This window comes from Salvia hispanica, chromosome 2 (genome assembly GCF_029641045.1).
Source record: "Salvia hispanica isolate PSC_SH4W2 chromosome 2, Shi_PSC_v1, whole genome shotgun sequence".
Classification (NCBI taxonomy): domain Eukaryota; kingdom Viridiplantae; phylum Streptophyta; class Magnoliopsida; order Lamiales; family Lamiaceae; genus Salvia; species Salvia hispanica.
The window spans coordinates 26,395,564-26,410,710 of NC_142693.1; the positions used below are offsets into that span (position 1 = coordinate 26,395,564).

General features: G+C 37.5%; 1 non-coding gene and 1 pseudogene across 2 annotated transcripts; both read right to left on the reverse strand.

The window, feature by feature from the left end:
- Positions 1-6,833: 6,833 nt before the first annotated feature.
- On the reverse strand, positions 6,834-11,813 carry LOC125198526 (uncharacterized; annotated as a pseudogene). The gene is made up of 9 exons (XR_016135558.1): positions 11,309-11,813; positions 11,153-11,224; positions 10,922-11,065; positions 10,695-10,838; positions 10,466-10,609; positions 10,243-10,386; positions 8,836-8,979; positions 8,598-8,738; positions 6,834-7,417 (listed from the first exon to the last, which is right to left on the reverse strand). The product of XR_016135558.1 is annotated as an uncharacterized LOC125198526 (transcript).
- Positions 11,814-13,322: 1,509 nt separating this feature from the next.
- Positions 13,323-13,401, reverse strand: TRNAR-ACG (transfer RNA arginine (anticodon ACG)). Its single transcript has one exon. It is a non-coding gene; the product is annotated as a tRNA-Arg (tRNA).
- Between the last annotated feature and the right edge of the window lie 1,746 nt (positions 13,402-15,147).

Sequence of the window (15,147 nt, forward strand, 5' to 3'; positions counted from 1 at the left end):
GCCGAAGCATGGATCCGCGCGATAGAGCGTATCTTTGCAATCTTGGGATGCAATGATAGGGAACGGATGAGTTGCGTCACTCTCCAACTAATCGAAGAAGCTGACTTTTGGTGGGATACTAGAACAAAGACCTTGACGCGAGATCAAGTAGAAGCAATGACGTGGGAAGATTTCAAGACTGAATTGTACAACAAGTATGTGCCGAAGAGCTATCGGAAAGCGAAGGCATCCGAGTTCCATAATCTGACTCAAGGACGTACGACCGTAACCGAGTACGATCGAGCGCTCAACAACATGACTCGATACGCCCCTGATCAAGTCGACACTGACGAGAAGCTGTCGGACAAGTTCCGTGAGGGACTAAGGTCCGAGATAAAGATGTCATTGGCCAGTCGAGGAAGACTCACCTACGCTAAAGCTTTGGCACTCGCATTGGATATTGAAGCCGCAATGCCTAAAGAAAGAGCCAAGGAGAACTCTACACCGTCACTGCCCCCATCACATCACTCCCGAGAGAAGAGAAAGTGGGAGGATTCTAGGAATTTCTACGATGGGAAACGACACCAGTCGAATCAGCATCGATCCCAGCACGGAGGAGGGCAACATACGTCTAGCCAGAGAGGAGAGTATCGACCCAGGGCACCGCAGTGCAATGTGTGCTCTAAGTACCATTTCGGAGAATGCCGATATCAGAACGTCGTCAAGTGCTACACCTGCGGAGGAAACGGCCACTACTCTAGGGAGTGTGCCAATAACAAGATAGGATCGGGATCAAGGTAGAACGATCAAGGATCCCGTCAGCCATCGAGGGCACCGCAAGGTGAATCGAGAGGAAATCGCGACCAATCGTCGCGGCAGCAACAGCCTCACCGCCCAAGACTTCCTCCACAAGCTAGAGCGTTCGCGCTGGAGCAAAAGAAGCCGAAGAAAGAACAAGATGAACGCGAAAAAGGAAACTTGACAGGTATGGGCGAAATTCTCAACACCCCTGTTGTTGTGTTGTTTGATACGGGCGCGTCGCACTCGTTTATATCTGAGTTATGTGTGCACACTTTGGGCTTGCCTTCTAGCGAATCTGAACATAGAATGATGGTGTCCTCACCAGTAGGAGGAACGATAGAAATATCTCGAACGTGCTCGAACATAGAAATCGTGCTAGGAGAACTTAAGATAGTCGCTCACGATTTACAAGTTATGGCGATGAAAGATACCGACGTGATCCTAGGAATGGACTGGTTGGCCGCGAATTACGCAACGATTCGTTGTAAGGAAAGACAAATATCTCTACAAGCTCCGGGAAAGGAACCAATCGTGTACCGTGGAATCTCGAGGAACCGATGAACTGCAATAATCTCTACGCTGCAAGCTACCGCGATGATGAGAAAGGGGCGACCTGCCTATCTCGTCTATCTTCACGGCGATGAGAATGATGAAAGAAGAGTGGAAGACGTCGCTGTTGTGCGGGAATTTCCAGATGTTTTTCCCGAAGTATTACCTGGACCACCGCCAGACCGACAATTGGAGTTTACCATCGATCTCGAGCCGGGAGCAGCACCCGTATCCAAAGCACCATATCGAATGGCGCCTAAGGAGTTGGAGGAACTCAAGATACAACTCCAAGAGCTCATGGACCTAGGTTTTGTTAGGCCTAGTGTTTCGCCGTGGGGCGCGCCAGTTCTTTTCGTGAAGAAGAAGGATGGGTCGATGAGGATGTGCATCGACTATAGGGAGCTAAACAAGTTGACTCTTAAGAACAAATATCCACTGCCGAGGATAGATGATTGTTTGATCAACTTCGAGGAGCCGGAGTCTTTTCAAAGATGGACTTGAGGTCCGGATATCACCAGCTACGAGTTCGAAGGGAGGACATACCGAAGACCGCATTCCGCACAAGATATGGACACTACGAGTTTGTAGTGATGTCGTTCGGATTGACGAATGCCCCAGCGGTATTTATGGATTTGATGAATCGAATATTCCATCCGTACTTGGATAAATTCATCTTAGTATTTATCGATGACGTTTTAGTCTACTCGAAGAACGAGAAGGAGCACGAGGCGCATCTACGGATCGCTTTGGAGACTTTGAGAAATGAGAAGCTGTACGCCAAATTTAGCAAGTGTGAATTTTGGCTTAAGGAAGTAAACTTTCTTGGACATATCGTATCGGCGGAAGGGATTAGAGTGGACCCCGCCAAAGTTGAAGCTGTGCAACAATGGAAGTCACCATCAACCCCAAACGAGATTCGGAGTTTCCTAGGTTTGGCAGGATACTACCGAAGGTTTATAGAAGGGTTCTCCAAGATAGCGAGACCAATGACGCAACAACTTAAGAAGGGAGTCAAGGTGAATTGGACCCCAGAGTGTGAAGCAAGCTTTCAACTCTTGAAGGAGAAGTTGACAACCGCGCCAGTGTTAGTTGTGCCCGAGTCTGGAGTGAATTACGTAGTCTACACCGATGCTTCGAAGGTTGGAGTAGGATGCGTGTTGATGCAAAACAACAAGGTGATCGCCTACGCGTCACGACAGTTGAGACCACACGAGTTGAATTACCCAACACACGATTTGGAGTTAGCAGCAGTGGTACACGCCCTAAAGATTTGGAGGCATCATCTCTACGGAGTTCGATGTGAAATCTTTACGGACCACAAGAGCTTGAAACATTTCTTCGAGCAGAAGGACTGAACATGCGACAACGAAGGTGGCTCGAACTAGTGAAGGACTACGATTGTGGTATCAATTACCACCCCGGCAAAGCAAATGTGGTGGCAGACGCTTTGAGCCGAAAGGACCATCCGCAATTAGCTTTCCTAACGGAAGAGGAAAGTTTGATACGAGAGTTTAGGAATTTGCGATTGGAAGTAATAAGGGCACCTGAAACGGTGGAAAGACGAATTGCCACCTTAGTGGTGGAGCCAGACTTGAAAACAAGAATCGTTGCAGCGCAACGAATGGATGCGAAACTCGAAGGGATTCGAGTGGAAGTGAGAACGGGCAAATCGGGAAATTTTAGTGAGGAGTCCGACAATGCCCTCATCTTTGAAGGAAGACTATGCGTGCCCGACAACGAGGAACTCAAGAATGAGATCATGAGTGAAGCTCATGAGACTCCATACACTGCTCACCCGGGAAGCACCAAAATGTACCAAGACTTGAAGAAGTCATTTTGGTGGAATGGTATGAAGAAGGATATCGCGACATTTGTAGAACGTTGCTTAGCCTGCCAGCAGGTGAAGGCTTTACATCAACGACCTTATGGAAAACTACAACCGTTGGAAATACCCGAGTGGAAGTGGGAGCACATCACCATGGATTTCGTGACGGCTTTGCCAAAGACTCTCAAAGGAAACACCGCCATTTGGGTGATTGTGGATCGACTCACCAAATGTGCGCATTTCATACCGATTCCGATAACGCATGGATCGGATAGACTAGCGCGTATCTACATAAGAGAAATCGTGCGATTGCATGGAGTCCCAGTGACGATTACGTCTGATCGTGACCCGAAGTTCACATCAAAATTTTGGATTAGTCTACAGCGCGAGCTTGGAACGCGATTGAACTTTAGCACGGCGTTTCACCCGCAGTCGGATGGACAATCCGAGAGGACGATACAAACTCTCGAGGATATGCTAAGAGCCGTGGTGCTCGACCGAGGCGGAAGTTGGGAGACCGCACTACCGTTGATCGAATTCGCATACAACAACAGCTTCCAAGCAACGATTAACATGGCTCCGTATGAAGCCTTATATGGAAGAAAATGTAGATCACCGCTCTACTGGGATGAAGTTGGCGAACGAAGGGTACTTGGACCCGACGCAGTCGAGGAGATGATCGAAATTGTTCGACAAATCCGTGTGAGAATGAAGGAAGCCCAAGACAGAGAAAAGTCTTACGCTGATGTTCGACGGACCGACTTACAATTTCAAATCGGTGATAAAGTGTTTCTTAAGGTATCCCCGTCGAAAGGGATAACTCGTTTTGGTGTTAAGGGAAAGTTGAAAACCACGATTTATCGGTCCTTATGAAATTCTCGAAGGAGTAGGACCCGTAGCATATCGATTAGCGCTACCGCCAAACTTTGGGAACGTACACAACGTTTTCCATGTGTCGCAGTTGCGAAAGTATGTGTTCGACCCAAAACACGTGATTCACTATGAAGAAGTTGCCTTGAATCCGGATTTGAGTTACGAGGAGCGACCTCAGATGATCTTGGACCGTAAAGTTCAAATCTTGAGGAACAAATCTATTGCTAGCGTGAAAGTACTTTGGAGAAACCATGAATACGAGGAAGCCACGTGGGAGCTCGAGGATAAATGATGGAAATGTACCCAGAACATTTTCCATGAAGGTACCAAATTTCGGGACGAAATTTCTTTTAAGGGTGGTAGGATGTAACGCCCCGCTTTTTCGAACCCTAATTTTTGTGACGTGGAAATTTTGCATTAAATGCTTTTAATGCTATGATATGTGGAATTAATTGATGCGTGAATTAATTTCAATATTCTTGTGACCTAATTGCGATTTTGAGTTGAGGTTGAGTTGAATAGTCAAACATATGGAATATGTGACGTGGCTATTAAATAGTCAATTCTGTGGAAAATATGACGTGGCCGTGGAAAGGTCAAAGTCGTTTGAAAATGTGAAATGGAGATGATTTTCGAAAAAAAATGTGGATATTTTGATGTGGGAAGAAATAATATTTGTGGAGAATTATTTTCCTAAGGGATGAGTGAGAATTTAGTAGGAGCATTATTTAAGTATGTGGAATTTTCGACCCTCTCCTATTTATGGGAAAGAAATCCTATTTTTCTTGGATTTAATTATTGCTTGGGATAATTATCCAAATTAAATCCAAAGTCCGATTATTCCTATTTAATTGATGAAAATTTCGAAACCTATGATTGGTCTAGAGGGATTTTTGAAATTCCCTTATTATGGGAGAAGGGATTATTTTTATTATATTATTTGATCCCTTGTTTATTCTCTTCCATAATTAAATTCAAATATCCTAGCATATCTTGCCAAATCTAAGAAGATCTTACCATATCCTAATTAAATTAGGATTTTATATTAAATCCCTTTTGAGAACCCTAAACTACATGCCACTTTTGACTTTAATTGGGGAGTAATATTTATTATTTTCTTGCTCCATGATATTTTATTCTACTCCGTGAAATATTTAAATTAAATCATAGGCTAATTAAAAGGCCTAAATTTTGAAATCCCCTTTTCTCTCAACCATTGTAACGCCACTTCTTCCACCAAATCCTCTCCAAATCTTGATTTATTTAATTATTGGAGTATATCTTGCACTCTATAAATATAAGAGGGAGAATCAAAACCCTAGCATCAAAAACCGTCGCCCACTCCTCCAAATTTTCGTCCACTTCTCTCTCCCCACTCTCTCAAATTTTTCTTATACTTTCTCCATTAATTCTTCATCTTTTGGAGAAGAATTGAAGCTGCAATTCAAGAATTCATTGAAGAATCAAGATTCTACTTGTTTCTACCGTTTGTTTTTGCAAGAAAAGGTACTTCTATTATTAATCTTTTCTTCCTCTACCGATTAATCGGTGTTCTTGAGTCCACATGCATTTAGAACGAGTGAAGGGGGATTTTTAATTGGTGAAATTTGTATGCATGTGTTTATGTGACCGTGTATGTGTGGTTGTGTGTGTGCGTGTGTTGTGTGTGGGAAACACTCATACGTGACACGAGTTGATGATAAATCTGGAATCGTTGTGGGAATAAAAACGATATGATAATCGTACTTTGATTTTGATTGTTGATTTTGGAAATAATCGAAGGAAAAAGGGAAACGTGAGATCATGCATAATTTTAATCCATGATTTGAGACTTATTTGGAAAATATGAACTAAAGGTGATAGTTCGCGTTCCCGGTGGGATATCAAGAAGAAGTGCATTTTTTTGTGTTGAACTTGAAGGAAATCGAGGTGGGCTTTATTCTAAACTCTTCTATATGCAAATTTATGATGTTGGAGAAATAAGGGTGGATTGAACTGTTATGCCATGCCTATAAATTATTTTGGATATTATGTGTGCCTGATGCCTAGATTGTGAGTATGCTCCATTAGGCTACAGTGGCTATAAAAACGAATTCGGGTCTGAGTAGGGCCGCAAACCCTATCAGGCTAGTGTACACTGGAGATCGGGAGCCGTCCTTGCTAGTCGGCCGATCTCGTGGGCGAAAGTGTGGCCACACTTCGTCGCACCATATGATAATGATGATTGATGAGAAAATGGGAGGTATTATTTGACTGGCCAGTCCATGATATATTTTTGTGATACTCGATGCTTATCTTTAAATAAATGCAAAACTCGAGTTCACTATGGTAAGGGTGGCATAACTATAAAATGTTTTGGCATGAGTCCACTGAGTATGTTTAAAATACTCAGCCCTGCATGTGTTTTCCCTATGTGCAGGTTGAGCGGCGATGGGCGGTCGGTGGTGTTGAGAAGATTGAATCGAATAAAATGGATGTTGGAACTATAAGTGTAGTCGTGTCTTCATACATGGCTCCGCTTTCTCTTGATATGCTTCCGCTGAATATTTTTGAACTTGTTATCTTGGTTATGGTGAACTTAATTCTTTGTTTTGGATTGAGGGAAATTATTGCGTTTGTTGGAATTATGCTAAACCTTTGACTTTTGAGCCTAATCTATTAAGTCTTGATTCTCGTGAGTTAGTCGTTGACTTATTGCCTTGATGCTTCATTAAATTCTTGGTCAAATCTCTTTAATTGAAACCCTAGTCTATGTTCTTGTTGCACTTACGTTCGCCTAGTTAACAGTCGCCGCATTTATTATACCCTAGAAATGTCGGGCTGTTACATCTATCATACCCCGAAAGTTCTTGAAATATCTGTCGGATAGAGAGCCAATAAATGCATTATATCACACATCCAATACTTGCAACTTTGGGAAAGGCCGCTTAGTTTTTAAAAACACCGACATCGTACCATTGAACTTATTTGACCTCAAAACAAGAACGCGAAGTTGAGGGAGTGTTTCCATCCAAAAGGGAAACCCACCTTGTATTTTGTTATCACCAATGTCCACGTTAACCAAATATTTGCAGTTGCCCAATGTTTGGGGAAGTGTTCCTTCCAATTTGTTTCCATTTAGATTGATTGACTCAAGTCTGCAACCCTTTAGGAATGTTGATGGTATGATGCCGCTAAGTTTATTTGCATTCAAAGAGATGATAAGCGCAGATGAGCCCAAGTTTCCCAAACAATCTGGAATTGCTCCTTCCAAATTATTGTTTGACAAATAGAGGATTTGGAGGGATCTCAAGTTGCAAATGGATGCTGGAATCTTTCCACTCAAGTTGTTGGACCGTAGTCCTAAATTAAGCAGTCTTGATTGATTCACAAAGGTGGATGGTATCAGACCTGAAAGTTTATTTTTTTTCGTGTTAATTTCTATTTAATTGAAATAAAAAATAATCTATCGTTGCCATAAATTAATGCATTATTGTAATGTATACATGGACGCGTGTAATTAAATGATAGCTAACTTAAAATTATAACTTTGCTAACTAATCAACTCACTATATTAAAAATGTCAACATATATAATTTTGAATTATCGTACTAAATGTGAAATATTGATATTTATATTTAAATATCAACACAAAAACACAAATACATAAATCTAAAATTGTGTTGATAATGTTATTGTTTTTGACATTTTTAATATACGAGTTGATAAGTTATCAAAGATATCAAACTAAGTTAGTTATCATTTTAACAGGACTTGATATTTGAAAAGAATATAATGAAAGAGTTAGCCAAATCAAATGACATATATAAGTCACCCTACATGACAATATTCTAGTAATAGTGTTATTTACACTTTCTCCGTCATAGTAAGATATCATATAACAATGGTGTTGAGTGTTGAGTGATATAAGTACCAATAGAAATCCATGGGTTCCATCCTAAAACCAATTGGTGATAGGAGGAGGGCCCATGAGACTTATATACTAGTTTTAGTTTTCTCTTGACACCGATGTGGGACAGTTATATGTTATATTTATAGTTTCACTTACCAACACCCTCCCTCAAACCCTTCAAGGTACCGATGTGGGACAGTTATATGTTATATTTATAGTTTCAATTGCCAACACCCTCCCTCAAACCCTTCAAGGTGAATCTTGGAGGGGTTGGACTTTTTTTCTAATCGACTGGACAATCGGCCCAATTTTTTTTCGATCGGTTGGACCACTTGGCCCAAATTTTTAAGTCCAGATATACTGCTGGGTCAGTTAAATTTGACCCACAGTCGGCGACCTGCTCTGATACCATGATAGAAATCCATGGGTTTCATCCTAAAACCAATTGGTGATAGGAGGAGGGCCCATGAGACTTATATACTATTTTCAGTTTTCTCTTGACACTGATGTTGGGACAGTTATATGTTATATTTATAGTTTCAATTGCCAACAAGTACAAACAGAATAATGTAAATAAATGGAGATAGTAAAATGGAGATAGCAAACATTAATTGTTAAATCAACTTGATCAATGAAATGGGCAGAATTTACATTATGAAAGGAAATCGAAAATCATACCGCTTAAATTATTGTAGGTAAGATCCACATTTAAGATGGTTGTGTTACCAATTTCTTTCGGCAATGATCCACCAAGTCGGTTGTTAGAAATTCCGAATATAAATAATTTACTGAGAAGAAAAATTCCATTTGGAATATGACCTGTGAGATTATAAATCAGCCACACAAGAGATACTATTAATAAGTACACTAAATTACTCAAATTGATAGAGGAGTAATGAAAGAGAAAATATCATACCACTTAATTCATTGCTGTTAAACCATAAGTTGGTAAGGGATGTCATGTTTCCAATTTCCTTTGGCAATGATCCTGTCAACTTGTTGGAACTCATGCTCAAGATTTGTAAGTTAACAAGATAACTTATCTCTTTTGGAATATTATCTGCGTAAAAGTTGCATAAAATCGAAATGCAATTGTATTCAAATATAAAGAGAGCTGTATATGAGGGATTGAATATCGATTTTAGAAATGATTGATTTTGACACGTGACAGCACTACGTACAATTTAATTCATTGAAGCTTCCAATACAGAGAGACTGCGCATTTATTGAATTGGTTTGGGATTAAATTTTTACTACTACTAATTATTGATTGGGTCAACTTTCATCCTCTTCTAGAATTAGACCCCACTTTTCATCTCTTTTTAATTCATTGAAGCTTCCAATACATAGAGAGACTGCGCATTTATTGAATTGGTTTGGGATTAAATTTTTACTACTACTAATTATTGATTGGGTTATCCATTTCAAAGACTAAAAAAAATGTCAGTTTACCGACGGAATTAGCGACCGAAAATTTTTGCTACGAATTACCAATGGAATTACCGACGGAATATTCCGTCGCTAAATTTTTTTCCTTTTTTAATTAAAGTATTTTCCGTTGGTAAAATTATTTTTACCGACGAGCTCTTTACCGACGGAAAATAAATTATTTAAAAAAGGAAAAAATTTAGCGACGGAAAATTCCGTCGGTAATTCGTAGCAAAAATTTTGCATCGCTAATTCCTTTTTTGAAGTGAAATATACTATCTTTTAATTTTAGTTCACCTACTTTTTTCTCATATAAACATAATTATAAATAAATAGTACTCTCTTTGTTCCTCATTAATAGAGACGTTTCTTTTCAGCGCCTCGTTAAGAATAGTGTGTTAAATGGATGGTGAATAAAGTAAAAGAGAATAAAGTAAGAGAAATAAAGAGAGAATAAATTAAAAGAGATGAAGAGATAATAAAGTAAAAGTTTGTTGAAACCAATTTATATAAGTGAGACTCATATTCCACTAACTTATCCAACAACTTATCTTTACAATTTTTTAAATTCGTGCCTAAATCAAATAGGACTCCAATTATGGGCCAGAAGAAGAATGAGTTCATACAACCAGTATTACATTATTTCTTAAAGGAATAAAGAGCTGATAAAAAATGATATTATACATAGTCATATAAATAAATAAATGTGGAAACTCTACTAGTGTACTAATGTTATTACATTGTTATGATTTACAATTTTATCTAAATCAATGCTCCTTGTAAATTACTAAGAGCACTGATCTCTTTTTGAATAATACTTGTTAGTAAATTGCATCAAAATCAATCAAAACAAAATAAAATGTGGAGAATGTAAGAGCTTGACATGAGATTTTACCACTTAACATGTTGATACCAAGGGCCAACCATTGAAGCTTTGTCAAGTTTCCAATTTCACTTGGCACGGGGCCACTAAAGTTGTTGACACTAATGTCCAAAGTTTGTAAATTAGCAAGAGCACTAATCTCTTTCGGAATAACACCTGTAAGTAAATTGCATCAAATCGATCAAAACAAACAAAATATAGGGAATGTAAGAGCTTGGCATAAGATCTTAACTACCACTTAACATGTTGCTATGAATGTCCAACATTTGAAGCATTGTCAAGTTCCAAATTTCACTTGGCATGGGGCCAATAAAGTTGTTGGTACTTATGTCCAAATTTTGTAAATTCGTCAGAGCATTGATATCTTTTGGAATATTACCTACGAGTAAATTAAATCAAATCAGCATCCGAGTTTGTACATGCTATATGAAGTCTTGAGATCATATATGGAAATCAAATCTTACCACTTAAGTTGTTAGCACCCAAATATAGTTCTTGAAGCAATCTCAAGTTCCCAATTTCACTTGGCACGGGGCCAATAAAGTTGTTGGTACTCATGTCTAAACTTCGTAAATTAGTAAGAGCACCGATCTCTTTTGGAATATTACCTGTGAGTAAACTACATCATATCAACATCCAAATTTGTATACATGTTATATGACGTCTTGAGATCATGGAGATCATATCTTACCACTTAACTTGTTGGCGTCCAAATATAATAGTTGAAGCAATCTCAAGTTCCCAATTTCACTTGGCACGGGGCCAATAAAGTTGTTGGTACTCATGTTCAAAGCTTTTAAATTAGTAAGAGCACCAATCTCTTTTGGAATAATACCTGAGAGTAATTAATTGCATTAAATCAACATCGAGTTTGTACATGTTATATGAAGTCGATCTTGAGATCATGGAGATTAGATCTTACCACTTAAGTTGTTGGTATTCATGTCCAAAAATTGCAAATTCGTAAGAGCACTGATCTCTTTTGGAATATTACCTGTAAATAATTTACATCACATTATACTATAAATTTGTACATGCAATATGAAGTCTTGATGAGATCATGGAGATAAAATTTTACCTCTTAAATTGTTGGCACCCAAGTATAGTCCTCGAAGGAATGTCAAGTTTCCAATTTGTGTTGGCAAGTGTCCACTAAAACTGTTGTTATACAAAGAAAGATACACAAGCTTTGAACACTGCCCCAAACTCGATGGTATTTCCCCATACAACTTGTTATAAGAAATACTAAGTCCCTTGAGCCTATGGAGATTGTGTTTGCACATATCAAGAGGTAGGCTGCCAGACAAGTTGTTATTCCTCAAATTCAAAACTTCTAAACTTGAAATGTTGAAAATAGATGAGGGAATAGGACCATGAAAAGAGTTATTGCTCATATCTAAAGAAATGAGAAAAGAAAGATTTCCGATTTCTGGAGATATGGTTCCTGCAACACCCATAGATGATATATTCAGCTGAGTCACTCTGTGATAGCGAGAATCACAAATAACTCTGATCCAACTACAAATACTGCTCTCACTACTCCAATTTTTGGTTAATATATTATGGGGATCAAAAGAGATTTGAGTTTTGAAGGCAGTAAGTGAAGAACGATCATTATTGCTATCTAAGTTGGCTGAGCTATAATCAATCAACCATTGAAGTAGTAAGAATGATGTTATAAGGAGGCAGAGATGGGAAGATGTATCCATTAGGCTTGATTTTTAAAGAGGTAATTGTATGGAGTATACAAGGTATGAGCTACCACTATATATACCTTGAAAGAGTACGTGCTGTATATGAATTTTTTAAAATTTCTACTTAAATAATTTAACAAAGATAAAGAAAAAGTAGTCTAAAAATCATATATTATCATGAAGAATTAAATAGTAGTGATGATTTTTCCTTGGAATGGTCTAGTGTTATAAGTTAGTTACTAATTTGTAAATTAAATTAAAAAAAGGTGTTTCTGTAACATTATATTCATATACCCCAAAATTATTTACTTAAAAAGTTGGCCAATAATTTTTATTTTTATTTTTATTTTATCAATGCAGTTTTGGCCGATAAGATTCTTCACCTCATATTAATCTAGCTACGTCCTCATCATTAGTCAGCTCTTTAGACCTTCAAAATCAACTTTTCTTTGTTATTGAGAAGCTATATTGATTCAAAATTTCTGTCATGCTATTGCGCTGGTGTCAACTTTCATCCTCTTCTAGAATTAGACCCCACTTTTCATCACTTTTTAATTCATATTCCATCGGTCTCCTAATAATAGAAATTCTTTTCTTTTTATTCATCTTCTAAAAGTTTAAAAAATTCTTGGCAAATTTTTTCTCTCAACTAGAATGAGACCTATTTTTCACTAAAACACTTTTCTCTTTATTTCTCTTATACTTTACCAACTTTGCATTAAAATCAGCATAATTTTAAAAGTTTTTATTTAGAATATAGAGATAATAGTATAACTATCAAATTAAAAAAATAATACTCCCTACGTCCCACTTTAGGAGTTCTAGTTGAGTTCGACACGTGTTTTTTAAGAAATGTTAAGGAAAGTTGGTGAAAAAGATAGTGGAATGTGAGTTCTACTTTTTATATTAGTTTTATAATAAAATATGAGTGGAAAAAGGTTAGTGGAATGTGGAGTCTAATATTATGTATGGAATATTTTAACCGGAACTCTTAAATTGGAACACCCAAAAATGGTAAACCTGGTCTCCTAAAATGGGACAGAGGGAGTAGTATATTACGTAAAATCATGTGTCTAAGTAAAAATGCTTTCACGTAGAATAAGACGGAAGGAGTACTATTAATAAATAATTTACATTAGTGGAGGTTTTATCTTACTAGTTTGTAGCATGCATATAAGTAACTCAAAAGTTATTTAACAAATATAAAGATTAATTTAATTAAAAAAAACTCATAGTACTCGCTTTGTTCCATAGTAATGGAGGCATTTCTTTCTAGTACGAAGATTAAGAAAAATTATGTTAAGTGAAGTAAAGGAATGATAAAGTAGGAAATGGAAAAGGTAGAGAGATTATTTTCCTACCCCCAGAGGGGGAGGTACTTCCCTTTTGGGCCGGTTGTGGGCGAGGAGGGATTCGAACCCCCGACACCGTGGTTCGTAGCCACGTGCTCTAATCCTCTGAGCTACAGGCCCCACCCCGTCTCCACTGGATCTGTTCCCGGGAGTACCCTCAAAAAAAGGAATCTTTCCTCTCCCCGGCCATTTCAGGCTAAGAAGATGTGAAAGCGCGTTTATCTCTATAAGAACGGTACGTTCCGAGGTGTAAAGTAGGAGAGAAGGGATGTCATGATTGGGGTTTTGAATAAGACGAAGAGAGAATAAAGTAAGAGAGAGTAAAGTAAGTGAGAAGAAATATGTTGACATAAATGAAATGACTCCACTATTATGAACGTACCAAAATGATAGAATGACAAAATTACTTTACTACAATGGAATGGAGGGAATAGTAAATTAGGATTACCAGTACAGCATGGTATAATGAGTTATCCAATGCACTCCCTCCGTCCCATAATAGATGTCACACTTTCCTTTTTAGTTTGTCTCACAAAAGATGTCACATTTCTTCCTCTAGAAAATTATAAAATTATATTTTCTCTCACCACTTAACATACAAAAATAACAATCTCCTAAAATATCGTGCTATCTCTCAATTGTGACATCTACTATAAAACGGAGGGAGTATAAAGTCTGGCCCCGTCAATTCTAGGAGAATAGTATGTGTGAACACTATTTGCATTTTCAACAAATCTATACATATATCCCTAGATGGGAAGACTTTAGGAGAATTAAGCCAAAAATTTACTCGTAGCTTGATAGGATAAAGGACCACTTTGTCCCCAGTGATTAGTCTTCGTCAAGCGTCTAATAAATCATATAAAAAGGTTCGCATGCATATTGAGCTATCAATCATTAATCACACGACAATGATGAAGTTCATTTTTGGTTAAATGTAAATAAATTCATTTTTTAGAATGTTTTCATTCTAAAATATTTAAGAGTTTATAAACTCTTTGAAAATCGTTTGACAAAATCAAATACTCGATTATAATTCCATTGAATTTTGTAATTTTAAATACCCTCGTCTCTTCAATAATTACAATTAACTCTCTTCAATTCATAATGACTGTAGTAAATATTTCCGTTATATTTGATGTCTTCTATAAAACTATATACTACAGTTTCATTTCTTCGTATTTCATACTCACATCGTTCTTGAAAAGTATAAATTTTTGGTTTAGATACGGGTTTAAAAGTATAATTGGTGAATCAGAGAGTGGATATTGGAAGTAGTGTTAATTAGTGGAGAGTGAAGTCCAAATTATTAGTGTAGTTTAATTTCCAAAACTTAAAAGTCCATACTCCCTCTGTCCATGAAATATTGTCCAAATTTTTCTCTCCACGGGTTTTAAGAAATATGAAGAAAAGTGAGTTGATAAAAATTAATATAATGAGGGTTCCGCATATATATACTCTCTCCGTCCCATAAAAATATGGGCAATGGATATGACACGAGAATTAATACAAAATCTGTCAAATAAGAGAGAAGAGGAAAATGGTAGTTAAAATAATGTTAGTGGATAGTGGGACCTATATTATTAAATTGATATATCTTTCTAAAAATGGAATGCACATATTTTTGTGGGTGCATATATTTTTATGGGACGGAGGAAGTATTAGTTTTATAATAGAATGTGATAGTAAAGAGCAGTGGAAAGTGAGATCCATTTACCAAAAATAGAAATAAGAAAAGAAAAAGTAAAAAAAAAAAGAAGAACAAGAAGAAGAAGAAGCTAACATGACAACTTTTCATGGACGAACTAAAATGACAAAAATGGACAACACTTTACGGATGGAGGAGCAATTTTCAGAGATGGAATAAAAAA